The sequence below is a fragment of the Drosophila pseudoobscura genome, chromosome X, assembly GCF_009870125.1.
Source record: "Drosophila pseudoobscura strain MV-25-SWS-2005 chromosome X, UCI_Dpse_MV25, whole genome shotgun sequence".
In the NCBI taxonomy this organism is placed as follows: Eukaryota; Metazoa; Arthropoda; class Insecta; order Diptera; family Drosophilidae; genus Drosophila; species Drosophila pseudoobscura.
The window spans coordinates 48,598,430-48,604,896 of record NC_046683.1 but is presented as its reverse complement, the minus strand read 5'-3'; positions in this window follow the sequence as shown (position 1 = coordinate 48,604,896).

The following is a 6,467-nucleotide window of genomic DNA, read 5'->3' as shown; positions in this document are numbered from 1 at the left end:
CCTGAACTGACTGTCTGACTGTCTGACTGACTAAGTGACTGACTGACTGACTGACTGACTGAGTGACTGAGTGATTGCTTGATACCGCTGATTGAGTGAGTAAGCCTCTCACTCTGTGGCTGCCGTCGGTAAACCGCGGCGGCGATCACTTACCTCTTTTTGCTTTTGTTTTGCTTTTGGTTTCGATGATGATCTCTGATGATTATCCGAGCATTATCCAAATGGTGGAGCTCTCTAAATGTAACTGTAACTGGAGCTGGAGCTGGAGCTGGTGCTGGAGCTGGAGCTGGATAGCCCTCTGGCGATCAGCTGCGTTCGTGCACATTTAACAATTATTCGAATAATTCTCTAAATTGCTAATATATCTCAAAAAAATATCACACTCTTCTTTTTTTTTTTCAGCTTTTTTCGTATAAGTGTTGCGTGTTTAACGGGGAGTATTACGTAGTGATTGCGGGATTACTACTGCTCTGTGACGACTGTGTGTGCGATGAGGCCTTCCATTTTAATTGATATAAATATCATAATCATAATCATAATCATACTCTTAATATCGTATTCATTTCATACGCTATTTCAATGGATTTCCGCTCTTTTTTTTTAAGACACTTTTAACGGCCGAAAATATTTCAAAAACAAAAAAAAACACACTTTTCGGGATTTCGGATTGGGCTCTGATTTGCACTTCACAAAAAAATTAGGGTTTGTGAATTTTCATGGGTAATCGTTTGTTCAGTATGTTGCACGCGCGATCATTGGGTGTTGCAGTGGCAGTTGCAGTTGCAACTTCGTTCGTGTTCTGTTCTCTTGGATACGAGAAGTCGCGCCTTCTCCGTCTCGTCGCGTCAACGTGCGAATAACAAATAACACGAAAACGTTGGAACAAATTTTCACTGCAAAGAGATTTTCCCGACGTCGCGTCGTCGTCGTCGTCGTCGTCGTCGTTGCTGGCGTCGGCGTCGGCTTCGGCTGCGCTTCGGGGGCTGCACCAACACCAACGCACAGGAACCACCAACCACCACCAACACTCGCACCACCACCACCACCAGCACAGCAGCAGCAGCAACAGCAGCAACAGCAGCAGCAGCAGAGAGAGCGAGTGAGGGAGAGGATGAGAGATTGCAACTGCAGTTGTTGCACGCACAAATTTCAAAGATACGAAACGAACGACCGTTTTTTCTTTTTTTTGGGGGGGGCACACTCTAAGACGAGGCTCGCGCGATGCTTCGTTTGTGCGACGGCTCTGGGGACAGCAGCAGTGTGGATTGTGTGGAGCGTGGAGCGCGTGCGGGCCTCTTGACGTTGGAACCTGAACCGAGACACTGCCAGCAGCAGGCAGCAAGAAACTGGCGCAAGGCAGCAGCGGCCTTTTCTAAGTAGAATCCGACGACACACACACACAGATACTCCAACGAACTCGCACACACACACACACACACACAGACACATCGGATACCAACACCAGTGCCGTAGGTTTACGTGTTGGTGAGTGGCCTCTCATTCGCCGGATAAAGTGGTGGGAGAGTGAGAGTGAGAGAGAGAGCGAGAGAGACAGAGAGAGCGGTGGCCAAGAGAGGGAGAGAGAGCAGGGCTCCCCAGTAGCACGTGGGATCCCGCTCGGAATCGGTGGCTCTACGAAAACAGCTGTTGTTGTGGAGTCGAAGTATTGGTGCACCAGCGGCGGCTGTGGGAGCTGCTCTTGGAACCTCCTCGGCATCGGCATCGGAATCGGCGTCGGCGTCGGCGTCGGCGTTGGAGTCTCGTATCTCGGTATCGGTATCGGTGTCTCGGTGTCTCGGTGTTGGCGGTGTCGGTGTCGGTGTCGGTGGCGACTCCCCCTCATCCATCCGACAGCAGATCCGACCGTCGACGGCAGTTGTAGTTGTTGTTTATGGCTGCGTGGGCTTCTAATTGCTCAAAACTCTATGCCAATGGGGGGACTCGGCTGCATTTGGCGCTTTTGCTGTTTGCTGTTTGCCTTTTGCTTTTGCTGTTTGCTGTTTGCTTTTGTTGTTGCCCAAGCGAGCTCCGAATAGGCGCCTCCCACTTTGCGGCTCTTGCGGATTATACAATACTCGTACTCGTAGGAGAAGCGAAAGGAAAGGCCGAAAAATATCCATGGGATGCTTTACTTTTGGCGACACCATATCCTTATCTTTGTAGCACTATTCAGCCCAATAAGATACATCTTTAGAGTATCTTTGAGGCTTGATTACAGGGATAACAAGCTGATGGGTTGTTGAAATATGTTGAAATTACTTTAAGATACTTTTGGGATACTATATTGAACCACTAAGCAGCATTTGAAGCTTAAAGATGGCACTTCGAAGGCTCATCAGAGAAGATGAATACTTCATAAATGTTTAGGCATAGTTATAATACTTTTGTTACATGAAAATTCACTTTTACAAGGCCTATTCCATTCGTAGATACTTTTATCAATGCTTACTGCAGAAGATGGTTACTTCATAAGTGTGTTAGATACTTTTATTTACTATTTCTAAAGCCAAATGCATCTTACGATCAGATTGGAGTCGCAAAAGCTTGTTTCATATGATTAAGAGAGATGTTTACTCTAAGATACTGTATCTCTCTCTGTAAAATAGTTTCTTCAACTACAGAAGTATTCCTTAGATACATTTACAAGTTTTTGAGCAGCTTTTAACTGTTAAAAGATACATTTGTATCGTTCAAATACCAAAGATACACTTCCAAGCTTCGAATTTACTTTAAACCATAAAAAGATGCACTTTAATCCAATAAATACTTAAGTACTCTACTTCTGCCGAGTGCCAGATACAATTGAGTGTTTGATACATTCAAATAAAAGTATTTCCAAGCCCTAAGACTCTTGGCAGATACAATTGTATCTTTTGAGATATTGATAGCATCATTACGAAGCTTTACAGGGCGGAATGTAATGAAAAGCTACCTGTATCTCAAAGATACTCGTGTTTACATACATCCTAGCTCTCAAATCACATCACAAATTGCATTGTACGAAAATCTGTGATGATTGACTCTTGAGCTACGACCACGACAATGGCCGGATAAAATTCACGGATAAAGCGACGAGCGCGCGCTCTCTCAAGTACCACGCACACACGTAGATGCACGGATACACGGATACACGGATAACTCTCGCGTTCTCTCCCTCTCTCTCTTCCTGTCTCTCTCTCAGTCGACAAATGCCGGCAAAACAACTTCAGCCTGAACTTGAAATGAAATGCCGATGCAGAGCGGGCGCTCTCTCTCTCTCGGGTGTTGCGCTCTTTTGGGCTTCGATGTGTGTGTGCGTGTGCGTGTGTCCGCAGCTGCCGAATGCTGCTCGAGTATCCGTATCTGTGTATCTGTGTGTTGACAAAACAAAAAAAAAAGAGGAAACAGCAGCAGTGGAGGCGCAAACGAAGGCAGAAGCAAAACCAAAGGCATGCCGCAGCAGCAACAGCAACAGCAGCAGCAGAAACGGCAGCAGCAGCGGTGGCGGCGGCGGCAACAATACAATTTGTGAATGAACGAATAGTAGCACACCAACACCAGCGTGCCACTCACACAGATACACACTCGCTCACTCCCCTGTTGCGGTGGTGTGCGTGGATTGTGGGCAGGGAAATAAAAACGAGACGCGAAACGCGTTTACGCGATTCGTACAGAAATTTTGTTGGTCGCGAACAAGCGGCAGCAGCCAGCGGCGGCGGCCGAATGTAGGTGTAGGTGAGAGACTGTATGCAGATGTATCTGTATATCTGTACATCTGTATATCTGTGTGTCTGCCGGTGTGCGTGTGTGCGTGGCAGTTGTGGGATGGGGTGTTGTGTATTGGAACCCCTACATTCACACAACTACAACAATGAATTATTGAAATGAGAAGGCGACAAAACCAAAATGGTGTAGGCCAAGTGGCCAGGAGATCGCGCGGCCACGATCGGTCGGCCAGGGGGAGGGGGGGAGGGGAGGAGATACAGCCAACACACACAGTCCGACAGATTGACAGAACTGATTTGTTGATGAAGTCTGCTGCCGTCTTGGCCGTCTTGGCGACACTCTCCGCTCCGCTCCGCTCCGGCTGCCTGCCCCACCCCGCCTCCCCACGAGTGCCTCTCGAGTGGCAGCAGTCGTGTGGGGTGGCAGCAGTAGTGCATTTCCAAGTACATTTCAGTGTCGCCGCGAAATGCCTACGCCCTGCCCGGCTGCCTGCCTGCCCGCCACATAACGAAGGCCCCTGCTTCAAGGTAAAGGTAAAAGTTCTCTTCTCGGATCTCAGATCTCCTGCGAATCACTGCAGCTGCAGGGGAATTTCTCTAAAAAGATTCCTTCAGCCTTTTTTGTCCGAAATCTTCCCACGGTTCTGCGTCCCAGCGTCGTCATCGTCATCGTCGTCGCCCTCTCGCCCTCTCAGCCTTGCCATTGTGTTGCCGCGGCCACCCCATCAGCACCGCCGCCCGCCACCACCACCACGATCACCATCACCATCACCATCACCACCCGACGAAGGGCGAACCACCCCACCAGAGAACGCAGAGATCCCGTTGTGTGCCGCACAACCCCCGTACATTTTGGCGGGAAATCTGCTGACGATCTCGTCTTGAGGCAAGTTTCTCAAACAAAAGGCGCAAGATCGCGGGGATTTTGTGGCCTGAGGCAACATCCACCCAAGGCGAAGGAAGCCACCCCTGGTGGCATAGCTTTGCCCGTACCTGAGCCTCCTGCTGCTCCTTTTTTGGGCCTTGCTTGCCTCCTTCTGCTCTCTACGGCCTCCTCCTCCTCCTCCTCCTTCTACCTTTGGGCATGCCTCCTCTTCCTCCTGCCTTTCTTCAGCTATGATTCTCTGATTTCCCCTCGGAGCATGGCACTTCCCTTTGGCCTTAATGATAGCCATGGCATCGCGATGGGAGGGCGACAGCCAGCGGCAAAAACTGCGTTGTTGTCGTCGCCCGTCTGTGACTTTTCCATTCATTAGAATCGAAGTTGAAGCCCAAAACGAAACACAATTTTCAATTAAGCGCACGCAAAAAAAAAACTGAAGCGCGATTTGCATTTGCAACTGCAACAGCAACTGCTGCATCTGCCACTGGCACAGGCACTGCCACTGCCACTGTCACTGCCACTGCGGCAATAACCATAAAAGCGAATGACATCGAGGTGACGCCAACAAGAGATTAGAGGAGCAGCTCCTCCCGGGGTCAGGCGCCAATTAAAAAATCTAATTTGCATGCGGCTCCGAGGCAGATTCCCACGGATAAGCAGGCAGGCGGGGGCATCTCCATCCTCTCCAGATGGAGCAGACACGTGTAAGGCTAGAGATTTATTCGCCACAGCTGCATGGACGGATAAACAGTTAAGAAGTCAACTGCCGAGCGGATTTATGAGAGCCGAAAAGTGAAATAAAATAAAGCTCCAATTTGGCTGAGAAACAGCTATGAAAATGGAAAGAAAACCTTTCCAACTTCAGGGAGATAGCAGGAGAGCGTGGCCCAATGTTTTGTGGTAGTCAATCAATCTTTTGCTTGCCACACATTGAGTGATTGATGATGGATGCCCCATCAATGGGGATGATTGCAAGGCAGGCCCAGTCAAATGAATAGTGATTTTCAGTCATAATTAGGCAACCGTTTATTGCCCCAAAAGTATGCTGCAGTCCGGGAACCCCATACCCCGGCCAATCTGTGCCCCCACTTCCTGCCCCCGTTTAGAAGCTTGTTCCAGCCATCCATCATAGCCCGCTGGCTGCGGCCGCCGCCACCCGCTCGCCTTCTGCGGATTGAGGGAAGCAATTAAGCTTTTTCTTGCTGCTCATTTTTCTCCAAGGTTTTTTGTTTTTTGGCACCACAGAGAACCCACAGCGACAGGGAGAGAGCAGAGATCTTATCAAAGTACTTTGCACTTCCTCCAACACACAACAAAAGATACATTCAGTGGTGGAGGAGGGGGCGGTGGGGGGGGGGGGGGGCGACACTCTGGGGGCTCTGACACTCGGAGACGACTCTGCCAACACACATGTGTGTGGCTGCTACCAAAAACATGAGGCTTAAATCACGCGCACGCCCCAGAAATCTTCGCCGAAAGATCTTCGCTGCCACCAAGTGGAAGACAGACAAATCTACAAATGATTTACCTACAGCGTTGCTGTGGCAGACACCGAGGCTTCGAGGTTTCTTTTTTTCGGCTGTGTGGGGGATGGGATATTCATTTCATTCACAAAACAAAAAAACACAAAAACACTGCAGAAAACCAACAGAAACACAAACTGTTTGTTGTCTTAATGAAAATCTCTTCAAAGAACGGAAGAGGAAGGTCGCCTGGCAGAAAGTTTAACGACACCCGGCCCCCAGGGATTGGGGCGTGCGTTCTCCCCCTTTTGGTTTAATTGATTTTCTTGTTCGTTGGGTAAATGTTTAGTGGCAGTCATTAAATCAAATCACTTTGCCTGCCCCTGCCACTGCCACTGCCACTGCCCCTGCCACTGC